We start from the raw sequence: 15,098 nt of genomic DNA on the forward strand, positions 1-15,098 counted from the left end.
TGTGCAATTCATAAGGGACAATCGTAATCTAGCACAGTGTCCTATAAACTGTCAAAGAGCTGCTTGCAAACTGCATGGTAAAAGTTAGCAACATATGTTTATTCCCAGTCTATCATTATCATGATGCTGCTATGTTCCCACTTCCTGCACATGAACAATTTTGTAATGCCTTTTTGTCACTTCTATGTGTGCTGCCTAATGCAGCACACATGGAAATTACAAAACGTAATTTTTATTAAAGATTGTTTATGTGCATGAAGGGTCACCATCCTGAACATAAACAATCAAAGGTGTTTTGTTTTTTCCATTGGAAAAAGCAAAAACGAGGAGAAATAATGCATTTCTCCTCATTTTGCCAAGTTAAGACCAGGTTTTTCATGGTCTTAATTTTGGTGCTGTCTCCTATTTAAGCTGACCTTGTAAATAGAGGGCAGCGTCAAAATCAATGGGTGTTGGATGTTCCAGTGGTGACTCAATGGGGGTCCTCAGGAGTCAAAAGTTTGTGAACCACTGATCTAGTTCACTCTTGTCATCTCAGATCGTGGGTCAGCTCAAGTTTATTCTGATTAGGGCTCCTAGTTTTATGCTATTTATTTTTAATCCTTTCTATTTGTATTTATCCATATATATATATATTGGCCATTTTATTGGTATTTATTCATATTTACTTTATGTTTTGAGAATAAATTTACATGTAAAATGGTATGTTTCCACATAAAATTCAACTGACCAGCATGCACTCATACTTTGATGCCTGTTGCATTTAGACAAATATAACAAAACAAAACTCTACGGGTAAATATTAGCATTATATACAAATATATATTAACATATGCCTGTATTTAAGGGAATCTCATCTGGTTTTAAATCCCTATGGTGTCTATATGCTTAACAATAGGTCTGGAATTTGTGAAGGACAACAAGGAGAGTCCTTCAAAAGAAGCACAATTTTCTGCATTTTTCCACTTTTAAAAATAAATATAGACAAGAAAAAAATTGTTTTCTGACTGTATGTCTATAAAACAGTAAAAATGGAAATTTGGACGCCTCAATTATGATTGCATGTCATTCTCGTATAGATAAAATGCATTGTTGAGGCAGTTTAGTACGTTTCATGGGGGTGAGAATATAAAGATTTAAAAGCAGCACTGAGAGATTTAAGCAATGGGACACACCCCAGTGGGGTTGCAGCGAAAAGGTCCTAGTTTTATAAACTGAGGGGTATATTCACAAGAGCATGTGATAACTACCACAAGAGTAGCTTAACGCAACTCTCAACATTGCAGCCTATCGCGTGAAAATAACCCTGTGTTAACGTGGAATTCACAACAAGGCGGTACCATGTGTTAGTCTGCCGAAACCACAGACAATGTCCACGATACAACAACTTTGATGGAGATAAAAACACAAACCACAACACAAATAAACCTGCGATGGGCCAAAGAGCAATGAGGAAATCAGCGATAAGCAGTGCCAGGCCTGCAACACACACCTGGCAGGTGGGAAAAATCACCAGAAAAGTAGAAAAAACACCCAAACGCAAACTGACCAACACCCAAGCACCATGGAGGCAGCTGGAGCAGGCGCAGAGGATGAGCGCAACCCCACAAGCACCCCGGACGACCAGTCCGGGACCTCGGGGACAGGAAAGGGCAAGGACAAGAAGAAGAGGAAGAGGAAGACAAAGTTCAGTCCACAGGTGAACAGGATCATAGTCACGGAGATGATGGAACACCATCAACAACTGTTCGTCACCTCCAACGTGTCATTGGGCACAATAACTGGAATATGGCGGGACATCGTGGACAAGGTGAATGCTGTTGGAGAGCACAAGAGGACAATGGACGAGGTCAAGAGGCGATGGAATGACATCAAGCTAAAGACCAAGGAGAAACTCGCAGCCAACCAGAAGGCAGCAATACAGACTGGAGGTGGGGTTCCAGCGCCACAGCTCGTGCTGGATGACATGGAGGAGCTGGTGTCCACAGTCATCACTGTGGATACTGTGGCCGGAGTCGGGGGGCCAGACACTGCTCGACAGGACACAACACAACCACAACAGGGTGAGTGACCACCAGGTACTGGGGGGACGGGTAGAGATGGCCACGATGGCACACATGCACAGTCAAGCAGAGCACAGTGCACACCCTCAATGACTCTGGGTCATCGCCCAGATCTATAGACTGTCACAATGTACAATGCCATGCTGTCCGAATGTCAACATGTACCATGCGGCTACGTACATGTGGACACATTGCAATACACCATCTTGTCTTCACATTGCAGGGCGACAGTCAACACCCCCTGCAGAGCAGTCCCAGCCACTCTTCACTGATGACGAGGAGGACAACCCCAGCATCAAAGCACAAGCCCTCCTAGACATCATTGACAACATCCACGACTCACCTCCAGGATCAGGGCTGACCAGCCGCATCAAGGAGAACCCACCTACCACCCAAACCACACAGCAGGAGGCACCCACAGCCCGGCAGTCTCCCAAGAACCCCAGGAACAACAAACAGTCTTCCAACGCCGTGTGCTGGAGGCCCAGAGGGAGACGGCTGAGCAGGTGCGGGTGAGTTCGACCTCATGGCTACCAAACTGGATGCCATCCATAGGTGTCTAGGCCCACTCCATGGACTCCAATGAGCCCTGACTGACATCGCTGGTGTCCTGACGTTGAGAGTAGACCACCTGTCCGCTCAGAGGGGCACCAGCGATACCAGCCGTGAGCTGGCACACATGCGGAGGCTCATGGAGGACATGGTGTGGATGGAGGTGGAAACGATGGCAGCCACTGCTGCACACCAGCGAAATGTAGATGGGATCTACCATGCCCTGCAGATCATCATCATGGCATTGCTACCACAAGGCATGGCGCAGATGAATGCTGCTGCCCCCACACCATCCACATCCCCGCTAAGGGTGGGCGCAGTGCTCCGCTCCGCCCGCGGAGTGTGCGTAGTGCTGCCTACTTCGCACTTCGCAAAGAAGGCGTAGCAGGCACACTACACACACGCCACGGCGGAGCAGAGTTGCCCGCCACCTGCCACAAATGCGCATGCGCGGCCGCCCGTGCATGCGCATTTCTCGGGAGACATGCGCATGTGCATTTGTGAGGTAGAAGCTAGCGAGGAATCAGGAAGATGGAACCCCGGGACACGGCAGCTCAGGTAAGCAATTTTCTTTATTTTTAACTGCAGGTGCATGTAGATTTGGGCACACTCTGTGATGCTCCGCATAGCCCCACTACGCCCACTATGCCCAGGATTAATCTCCGCCCCCTGGTGTGCTATTGCCTCACAGTGCAGCAGACGTATCCACTCCGACACCTGATGTGTCAGTGGCACACAGTGCCTCAGCCGGTACTGCAACATCCACAGGTGGGTTAGTGCACACATCCGGGGACGAGGACGAAGATGGATTTGTGATCAGGAGTCACTAGCATTCATTTCCGCCACCTGGCCTGTTTCTGCTTGGTGCCGCACATGGCCCTGTGACCTTCCACTGACCCCCAATACACTCCAATGCACTCACCTTGGACAGCGACATGGACTGCCATATCCTGTTTGATGACCAATGACACTGCAACCAGACTGCGGACTGCACCCTTCCTCTTCCGCAGTACTTGTAATCCCCAGATGGACTCCGGCTGGCCCTCCACGGGCCCATATTGTGTAGTGTGGTCGGTATTGCCCAGCACCACTCCAGCTGCAGAACTGCACTGGCTGTGCAATAAACATCCAGTGATGCACTTCTGTGTTATGTCTTTCATCATTCATGTATGAATGTGTAGATGAATGTAGGGACAGTAATTTGCCTTGCGTTAATGATGTTCATCCTGTAGGATGCCTGTCAGAGGGTGCTACATTGCATATTGTGTGCCGGGTTCACGTGGACACTACATCAGGGACACACGCATCAGTCACTTCCATGTCCGGACATGAACTGAACCACGCCCAGAGCCCATGAGCCATTGTTACAAGCCCTGTGCTGGTCTGGCATACAGCAGGCCAGACCACTCCACTTACGCTCCGAGGGGAGGCCCTCATTGATATCCGTTGCAGGCGTACTCGCTGGTGGTGTGCAGGCCACTGGTCTAGTTGTCAGCATGTAACAGCCACTCCCTGAGGGCAGGTTTGCACGCACACCACACCCATCCGGCACAGGCATCAAAGGCCATGTGACTCTGCCAACATAAGCGGCCGACGACATCACATTCCCCTCGGCCAGTGGTGACTGGATGACGGACGCTCCACGGTTCTCAATCATAAAGGACTCATGAGTTGACAGGCACCCCACCATGGGATGGTGACTTTGGGTGCACTGAGTTAGTGGCACCTTAAGCTGCTGAGCGGGTGTGCAGCCTGCGATGATGCCCCGTCCCGGTGGTCCGGACAGCTCAAGTTTTGTGTGCCCTGCTGGAACGCAGTGTAGGCCAGAGCCAGCGGGCAGCGCGGGCCTACCGCCATGTGGTGTCGCTTCCGGGATCACAAAGTTAGTGGCACCCATTGGGCTGAGCGGGTGTGCAGCCTGCAATGATGCTGGGTGCACTGGTATGTCCTATGCCATGAAGTAATCAAGACCCAGCACCAAACGTGAGACCTGGTGGTCTACGGAGTGGGGCTGCATGGTATGGAGGGTGCCCTGTCCGCGGGCCCCGGGATTGTGGCTTGCAGTGGCACGTGGTGGGACCTCCTGTCTGCAAGCCGGTGGCGGAAAGTGAGCAGTGAGGCCTGGGTGTGCATAGGCTGGCATGCTCCGATGGGCGGCAGGAGGCGCGCCTCTGCCTGGGTGTGCATGGGCGGGCAGGCGATGTTGTCTTGTACAATTGTGTGTACTGTGCCAATCACTTATCTGGACTCTGTTTCAGATGACGGGTCTGTCTCAGATTTGTGACCTGGTGTACTGCTATACATACCGGCAAGTGGTTGGAGACACACCGGTGGCAGCATGTGAGCAGTGTGGACTGGGTGCGCAGGGGCAGCACTCTCTCTCTCTCTCTCCCCCTCTCTTCTTCTCTCTCTCTCTCCCCTCTCTTCTTCTCTCTCTCTCCCCCTCTCTTCTCCTCTTTCTCTCTCTCCCCCTCTCTTCTCTTTCTCTCTCCCCCCTCTTCTTCTCTCTCTCTCTCCCCCTCTCTTCTTCTCTCTGTCTTTCCCCCTCTCTTCTTCTCTCTCTCACTCCCTCTCTTCCTCTCTCTCTCCTTCGATCTCTCTCTGTCCTTTGATGTGCGCAGGACACACCTTCCCATCATGATTTTTGTCTTGCAGGCTGTGACCTATGGGTTGCCCCGAGGGGAGTCGCCATTTGTCTTCATTTCATTTCAGTGTTCATGTTAATAAAGTTTCATTTGTTGCTTCGAAAGTGAATGTGTGATGCTCAGTTTTGTGACGACACATGCATGTCACCAGTTGTGATTGTGCGCCATCATGCGGAATATTTTGTACATGTTTAGGTGTAGCTGATGTGGCATGTCTTTGGTTGGGAGGGTGCCAGGGAGGGGAGATCCTGGGGGTTGTTGCAGCGGGTGTTGTTGCCCTTTCAGCCCTCCGGGCTCCATGTTCAGTTGCTTGGGTGCATCTGTTGTTCTTCAGGTGTGGCTCTAGGCTGTGCTCCTTTTTTGTGGCGCAGGGTGCGGTCCGACTTTACACCAGGTCAGAGCAGGTGTTATTTTCCTGCTGCTAACGCACTCTATTGCCTGTTTTGTGTTCTTATCACAGTTCTGGCTGGTCATTGTGAATATTGTGGAGCGGTGTTGTCGCAGCTTTTGGCACCGGAACGCCTACTCTGTATCTCATTAGCGATAGTCGCGGGGGTCATCTTTGGCAATGTTTTTTGCGGCTGCTATCGTGGGTATACTGGTGCTGTGGGCTGTTAACACCAGCTTGTGATTGGGGCGATAAGTTTATTGCAACTTTGGCTGCGATAAAGTGCTGTTAACTCGACGATAGTTCGTTGTGAATATGCCCCTGAGTTCTATCTGAAATTTTAAAATAGGCAATCTATTCCCAGGGCTTCTACCTTATGTTAAGTTGTTTCAGGCGTTGGAGGAGAAGGTTCGAGTCAATTATATCAAATGCTGTAGTGAAGCCCAGAAGTAATGGTACTTTTGAACCACCTATGTCTACCAATTTGCAAAGCTCATTCAGTGTGCAATAGCTACCTGGTCTAAAACCTGCTTGTTAAAATCCTGGGAGATTATGGTCTCCTTATAAGATTGTATTTGGGCTGTTACCAGAATGTTTTAACATAACGTTAGCAGGGAAATCAGTCTAATGTTACTCTGGATCCCTTTGCTTTGACCATACATTCCTCTCACCCTAATAGGAATGAGGTTCTCTCTGATTTTCTTTAATTTATCTTAAAAAAACACTTAAACCATCTGCTAGTTCTTGTGATGGCACACAGCTGTCACTGTTTGCAGCTCGGTTCTAAAAAGTTAATGCTTTTTTATTAGACCAAATGTTTATATTTACACATTTAGTTACAGTATACTCTCTATTTCTGAGCATTTATATTTTCCCTCCACATATATTTGAGCTTCTAAAATATTTTATGAAAACCAGGTGCAGATAAAAAATAAATGTCATTAATCTTTACCTGTATATAAAAAATGGAATCTAATGGTTGCAGATGGAGTTTTACATGTTTTGTAGTCAGAGCCGGTCCTTGCTCATATAGTGCCCCGGGCAGAAAGACATGTAAGCCCCTCACCCCTCAGTCTCGCTGATGCTGACTAAAATGAAGTAGCATGGGGCATCTTTTGTGTGCTAATTACAGTAGTGACTGACCTCTGAACACAAACACCTTCACTTCCCTGCCCTCAACTGACCTGAATCACCCATAGATTAGCTCTGTCACCCTGATTCCAAGCCTTTTGCTGGGGATGAGGGAGTGAGGATGCAAGGGGGCTATCAATGTCTGGCAAAAGGAGGTGAAAGGGAAATGGGAGGATAACAAAGGGGGCTGACAGAGTGTTAAATTAGTGCATGCAGCATGGTAGAAATAATTACATTTTTTTACACTACATCACAGGAGCTACATGAGGGGATGCTGCTTTCTGCATGACCCTAATATAGACAATTCTGTGTGCCCCCTCTTAGGATTGCCGCCCAGGGCCTGGGCCCAGATCACCCGTGCTAAAAGCCAGCCCAGGTTGTCGTAGGCCCTCATGATGTACATGGTTCTTGTTCATGTTATTATTGTAATGCGAATATAATATTAAGAGGTATTGTCTAATCTTGTTTTATGATTGTGCGCTGCAAATCATCTTCACAAGTTACGTTATATTTGTGATTTGATAAACCCCATGGAGTGGTGCACCATGTACAGTACCCAAATTCGCTACTGTCCAAATAATAAGTCCAATCAAGTGTCCAATGATTCCATCAATCTTTAATTGATTAGTATTACCAAAGCATCATGCAGCCAACACGTTTCGTTCATCAATGGATTGAACTTCTTCAGGTCTATTATTCATAAACGTCCAAAATATGAAGTAATTAGAAACGTCCCAGATTTCTCATGACGAAAAACCTCGAGCAGTAGTACCACGTCAAAGTGGTATTGTTAGAAATGGGGGTCTCTAGTTGGCAGAGGTAAGTACCTTTGACCAAATAGAGACCCTTGCTTCTAGTCAGGGTAGGGGGGAAACACACTGTAGATAACCCCTGCTCACCCCCTTGGTAGCTTGGCACCAGCAGACAGGCTTATCCCCAAGGCAATGTTTAAAGTATTTGTACCAACACTCACAATAACCCAGTGAAACACTAAAAATGGACACCATACAGGTTTAAAAAAATGTAGTTATCATGATCTAAATGATGCAAGACCAAAATGACAAAAAATCCCCCACCATTAAAGCTTTTCTTAGAAATGTTCTTAGGAATGTTCTTTGTAAAAATAAACTTGTAGACTCTGTATTTATTTAGACAAATCACATAAAATAGCAATAGCACTGGTCTCTTTAGCCCCTGCACAGTTCTCTTGTCATCTGCACAGTTCTCTCGTTGGTAACAGGCTTTCCCCGACTGGCTGCAGCTGCGCGTGCAGTAATTGCCAAAAATATGCCCCCTGAAGGCTTTGCAACAAACAGGCTCTGAGAAGCAGGTCCCGGTACCGCGGCTTGTCTATTGTGCCGGTACAGGCTGTATTTACTTGTCAGGAGGGAACCCTCACCACTTACTCGTACAGTTCCTGCCCGGCCCGATAGTTAGATCCAGGGGCTCTCACCAATCCGGTCACCTGATCAGCAGACACCCTGAATTCAAGCACACACACAGTCCTCGGCAGCCCTGCCGACTCCCAACCCGCTCCCGGCAACACAACACACAGCAGTCTGGCTAGGAGCGTTTACCTGGAGAGCTGGTCTTTCGCTGAGGCCCGCACTTGGAGATCCTCTGACAGGAGCCCTTCTCCTTCGACGGCGCTTCTTGGGCAGAACAGGACTTCCTTCCCACACTTGAGTGCGGCTCCCCTTTGGCTCGGGCTGACGTCCTGCTGGGAGGCTCCCTCTGCGACGGCCACACGTTTCGGGGGAATCCCGGTTGCCAGGCAAAGCTTTGCAGCCAAGGAACCCCGCCCAGCTTTCCTTTCTTTTCCAATGACTATGATCTTGGGCCAGTGGCGGTGATTGGACGTGCTGTATCTTGGTCAGTCCCACCTCTGTCAAATTCCTCACAGTCACAAGCAGGGTGCTGCAACACACACTCAGCAATGTAGAGGCGATCATGAGTAGAGCCCTTCTCAGAAACATGGTCTCCACTCAGGACACAAGCTGGGTGCAGTCACACACACACAGCGCTTTAAAGAGGTTCTTGGAAACTTTTATCTACGAGTTTCTGCAACATGAGGCCAGCTCTTCTCAGGCCCTTGGAGACTTTTCCTTCAGGACACAGCACACAGCAAAGTCCTTGTCAAGCAGGGGAACACAGCACAAAGCAAAGCCCCTTGTCCTCTCCTTAGCAGAACAGCAAACTGCAGGCCAGCCCCAGACACACAGCAAGGTCAGTACTTCTCCTCAGTCTTTTCAGCTGTCCTCTTTGGCAACAGGTTCCTATTGATCGCGAAGTAGTCTAAATTACAGGGGTTTCAGCTCTCATATTTATACCCCAAAAGTCTTTGTTCTCTATGTGTCAGGGGTCCTGGACCCAGTCCAAATCAGTTCTGGGGCACTGTGCCAGTGCACAACTTCTTCCTTTGTTGAGGTGAGCCAGGGTCTTCAAACGCACCACAGGAGGTGGAGCCAGTCTTTTGTAGAAGGCAGGCACAGCCCTAATCAGGGACAGGTACTACTCCTCCCACCACTCCAAATGCAGATTGGCCTATTCAACCCAGGCTGACCCACTCAGACTCCTGGAGCCACCCCAGCCCCTGTCACACCAAAGCAAGACAGTCAGTCCACAAACAGGCAGAGGCACTCAGAACGGTTGAACAAGAAAATAGCCACTTTCTAAAAGTGCTATTTTCAAATACTGAATTTAAAAACCATCTTTACAGATGTGTTATTAAATTCTGAGTTCAGGGATTTCAGACTCCAATTTTCCATCTCACTCCTATGGGAAGATATGCAGGTAAAAATGTTACACAGCATTCCCCATTCTGTCCTATGGGCAAGATAGCCTTTCAATAGTGAAAAACGAAATTGGCAGTATTTCACTATCAGGACATGGTACACACACCAGTACATGTCCTACCTTTTACATACACTGCACCCTGCCTAGGGGGGTGCCTTGGTCCTACCATAGGGGTGTCCTATGTGTAAGAGAAGGGAAAGGTAAGGCCTGGCAAGTGGGTACACTGGCCAGGTCAAAATGGCAGTTAGCAAACAGCACGCAGGCACTGCGGTGGCAGGCCTGAGACAACTTTCTAGGTGTTAGAAATGGGGCTCTCTAGTTGGCAAGGGCTTGCACCTTTGTCCAAATAGGGACCCTTCTTCCTAGTCAGGATAAGGGAGCTACACTCCTAAAATAACCCCTGCTCACGCGCTTGGTAGCTTGGCATGAGCAGTCAGGCTTATCTTGGAGGCAGTGTCTAAAGCTTTTGCACATAACCAACAGTAATACAGTATAAGCACTACAAACGGACACCACACCAGTGTAGAAAAATATCCAATATTTGTATATACTTAAGACAAGACCAAAACGATAAAAATCCACAATACAGTAATTAAAGATCTTCAGTTATCAAAGTATCCTTGAAAAACAGTTCTTTGATGTCAATAGCTCCGTCCGGGGCTATCACGGCGTCGTGAACAAACAAATCCAAACAATTCTGGCTGAGCGCGGTGTTGCCGGCCAGCTACGGCGTCGGGAAGACATGCAAACAGTACCTTTCAGAAATGCAGGGCGTCGATGACCTCTCGTTGAGCTTCCGAACCACGGCGTTGATAGGCGTAGTTTCCGGAGGTCGGTGCAGGAGTCATCGGGGCCCTCGAAGTCACACGCGTTGCAGATCGAACTCCTCTTTGCTGAAATCAGGAGCGCTGGCATCGGCAGGCGTCGGGTGCTGCGGTGCAAAGTGCAGTGGTGCGGTGTGCGGTGCCCTCAGGTCGCACTGCGAGCAGCGGCTCGGTGGCGGCATCAGATGGCATCATCAGTGAGACCAGGGTCTCGATGTGAGATGAAGGCAGTGCTAGTCACGGTGCTGGCAGGTCACAGTGCAAGCAGCATCATCGTCGTTGCTGAAGCGCTGTCGTAAGTTGACGAACTGAAGTCGATGGCACCGGCGTCGGTAGGCCAAGGCTGTGATGCGGGATGAGGGCGGTGCATCGTGTAACTTTAAGAGTGGTGCCCTCGAACCACGGTGCAAGCAGCGGCGTCGATACCGGCGTGGAGCAGCATCGCCGGGGATACCAAGGCATCGCTGTGAAGCGAGGTGGTGTGAAGTGCGGTGCCCACAGGTCGCGGTGTGAGCAGCGGCTCGGTGGCAGCATCAGCAGACGTCGATGATGAGACCAGGGTCGCGGTGTGGCATTGCGGTGGTGCCCTCTGCGGTGCCTTCAGGACACGCAGTAGCAGTGTGAGGCAGGTCATGTGGGCTGAAAGATGTCTTAAGAAGCTGCAAGGTAACGTCACATGTGCAAAAATAAAAGACACAAAGGTAAAATGGTAGCATGGCTAGGGCTAATTAAGCAAAGGCTACAATGATCATATATAACTATTAGTGTCTACTCTACTACTACCTGATTTGTACTAGTGATGTATGTTAGTATTAACTCATTTTTCAACCTTGCTACTGATCAATAGGGGGGAGGTGTATATGACGTCTAATAAATGTGTAATGTTTTCTCGGCGCACTACCGACCACCATTGCCGGGGCGCAGTAAACAAGGCGACGCGGAGGGCGAGGATGCGGCAGTTGCTGTCGATACCGACGATGGAGCGGTAGGGGGAGTGGCTGCACCAGTGGCAGGCGGTGGTAAGTTAGATTCATAATCCTTAACTATTGTTGAACTTGACAGTACACTCACTGCAAGGGTGTACTGTATGTATATGTATACTGTACAGTTGTGACTTAGGGCCCCATTAGGATGGTGGGGGTATTGCCCCCGCCGGGCCGGCTGGAATTCACTGCCGACACCGCAGGGGCAAACCTCCCGCCATCCCTGTAGAAAATATTCAGACCCCCCACATGTCGACCAGGCGGAAAAGGGTTCAATATGCCGGTGGTGTCTCTCTGAACACACCGCCAGCCATATAATCTGCATTTTGGAATGCCTTTGCGTGGCCACGGAAAGGCATGCAGACATTGCAGAGTATGCTTGGGTTCCCCCATGGAGGGTACAGCGGCGTCGTAGACAGCGTCAAGCTTGAAGTCTTTGCTGTCCTGAGACTTCTTGAACAGGGGGCAAGCTCTACCTCAAGCCCTTAGAGAAACTCACAAAAGTAGATTGCAGAAAGTTCAGTCCTGTCCTTTCACTGCCCAAGCCAGAAGCAGCCACTGCAGGCCAACACAGCAAAGAACACAGCAAAGTGGTAGTTCCTCCTCACAGCTTCTCCAGCTCTTCTTCTTGGCAGTCTTCTTGATCCAAAAGAGTTCTAAAGTCTTGGGGTTCGGGCCTCAATATTTATACTAGCATATCCTTTGTCCTCTGAAGCCAGAAGGGCATGTACCTAGTTCAAACCAGTTCTGGGTGCATTCTTCCAGTGTGCACCTTCTTCCTTTGTCAGTGTGGGCCAGGGACATTAGACACACCACAGGAGACAGAGCCAGCATTGTGGAAGGCAGGCACAGCCCTATTCAGACCCAGGTGCTACTCCTCCCACCCATCTATGTGCAGATAGGTCTATTCAGCCCTGTGCTGACTCACCCTGTCTCCTGGAGTCTTCCCCAGCCCCTGTCACTCACAAACCAGACAGACAATACACAAGCTAAATAGTTAGGTCAGAAAATACCTACTTTCTAAAAGTGGTATTTTCAAACACAGAGTGTTAAAACCATCTTTACTAAAATATGTATTTTATCATTCTGAGTTCAGGCATACTAAACTCGAATTTCTAACGTGTTCCCTGGGTCAGTTAGGATTATAGGATGTTATAATCAAACTGCCCATTCTGGCCTACGGGGAACAGATAGCCTTGCAATAGTGAAAAATGAAGTAGGTTGTAATTCACTATCAGGACATGCCACACATACCAGGGCATGTCCTCCCTTTCACATACAATGCACCCTGCCCATGGGGGTACCTTGGGCCTACGTGAGGGGCGACTCACATGTAGGAAAGGGAAGGTTTAGGGACTGGCAAGTGTGTGCACTGGCCAAGTCTACATGGTAGCCCCAGGCTGCACACAGGCTCTGCAATGGCAGGCCAGAGTTACACTTACGGGCTGCTTACGTGGGTGGCACAATCCAGTGCTGCAGCCCACCAACAGCATTTGATTTATAGGCCCTGGCGCTCGCAGTGCACTTTACTAGGGACTGACACATAAATCAAATAGGCTAATCATGGAAACACCAATCCACAGCACATTTTATAACAGGAGCACTTGCACTTTACCACTGCACTGCAGTGAGAAAAGTGCGCAGAATCATTAACCAGCAAACACAGAGTCAAAACCGGGAGGTCAGAAAGCAAAAACTCATGGGAAACACGCCAAAAGATGCCAAGTCTAACACTAGGGCTAATCATGTGGGTGGCACAATCAGTGCTGCAAGCCCACTAGTAGCATTTGAGTTACCAGCCCTGGCACAATCAATGCACTTTACCAGAGACCTACTGGTAAAACAAATATGCCAATCATGGTCCCCAATCACAATAACAATTTACACAGAGAGCATATGTACTTTAGCACTGATCAGCAGTGGTAGAGTGCCCAGAGTCCTAAAGCCATAAACCACAGGTCAGTAAAAAGGAGGAGGAAGAAGCAAAAAGTTTGGGGATAACCCTGCAAAAAGGGCCATTTCCAACAGGTATATATGCACCACCTATTTAAATCTCATGTACTGGAGGTACACATGATACTGTCCCTGGCGTAATAACCATAAGACAGACACCCGTCTGAGTTTGTAACCGGCCCAAGAGTAGACCGTCTCTAATAAGTTCATATTTTGGACGTTTCTGAATATTAGCACTGAAGAAGTTCAATCCATTGATGAAAGAAACACGTTGGCTGGATGATGCTTTGATAATACTACTCAATTAAAGATTGATGGAATCATTGGACACTTGATTGGACTTATTATTTGGACAGTAGCGAATGTGGGTACTGTACATGGTGCACCACTCTATGGGCTTTATTGTATTGTTCTGCAGCTGCACCTAACTACGGCGGGTGCTGGAGTGTTTCTGCACCAATCACTGCTATAATAAGCAAGGAAATAGAAGAGCGAGATGCTGCATCTATAGTCCTCCGTGGCTTACATTGTTTTGGTTCCATATTCATGATTTGGAAGAAAAATTGAAAATCGTCTTTCCAGGGTTGAGCTTGAACAGAACTAAAGGCAATATTTTGCAGTTGGAAAATAAGTTTAAATTGTGACCTGCTTAATGTGTTGGGGAAATCACTAGTTTGTGAAACCCTAATGACTTAAACCTCTCTAATATCTTACTATTGTCTGTAGATTTTGTGATCACTTCTAAGCCTTCCACACAGGCTTGACGCATGGATCGCAAATTCTTCTAACCATGTGAAATAGTCAATTGAAGTTTCCTGTGAATGGATGTAGTTTAGGATTATTACCAGTAGGTGAACTGTGCTGCCTCTAAGGTCAATGAGTATGATTTCTGTACCTTCTAAATGTGCACAAGCCATTGAGGTGGATTTGTATACTTCACAATCTATCAGTCAAATCCTCCCTGCTTTTGGTAAAGTTATCCAATATGACTAGGGTAAAATGTGCAGGGTCTAAGTAATATAATAGGGGGCAATCATCCTGGAGCCATACATATCTCCATCAAGAATTAAAAGTGTAGATGCTTCATTTCAATCAGTGACTTGGTAAAAGCCTGGTTAATGATTGATAAGCATTTAGAGCAGATACCTGCTTTCAGATTATTCTCTCCGTGTTTGGAGGTGCCTTGTGTGATTTGCAATTCCCTATGGATATAGCTGAAATGGGACTATGTGGCAGGTGAGATTTTAATTTTTTATGGCTTATTGAGTCACCAGTTTAGCTCAGATGCTCATGCAAGAGAAAATAAAACAGCTCGGCTTGACTGTACCTCGATGAAAGGCCCAGTGATTACTGGATAGTGTTGCCTCTTTTTCTCTGAACTGGCAAAATGGATGGCTGCCTGCCGCCTGTCAGGTGCAGTTGCTCATGGATAGGTGGGATTGACTTTCCCTAAGCACACATTGAATGCACACATAGCATGCCCTCTACACGTATTCATGCTATGGCTGCCTTTTTATGACTGTGTGGAAGAAGCATCTCAAGGGGACCTGAAGTTAAGTTTAGACCTAAAGTCTAACTTTACTGCTAGTAAAGTTACACTAAAAGTTTTACTTTTCTAACTGTAAAGTTAGACTTTTGGTCTACGTTTACACCAAAATCCAAACTTAGAGCAAAAGTCTATCTTTACTACTAGTAAAGTTGGACTTTAGGTCTTAACTTATTTAGGTCAAAATTTAGACTTTTGGTCTAAGTTTTCGTTTCTG

Source organism: Triturus cristatus, chromosome 5_2 (assembly GCF_964204655.1).
Source record: "Triturus cristatus chromosome 5_2, aTriCri1.1, whole genome shotgun sequence".
NCBI classification, from domain to species: Eukaryota; Metazoa; Chordata; class Amphibia; order Caudata; family Salamandridae; genus Triturus; species Triturus cristatus.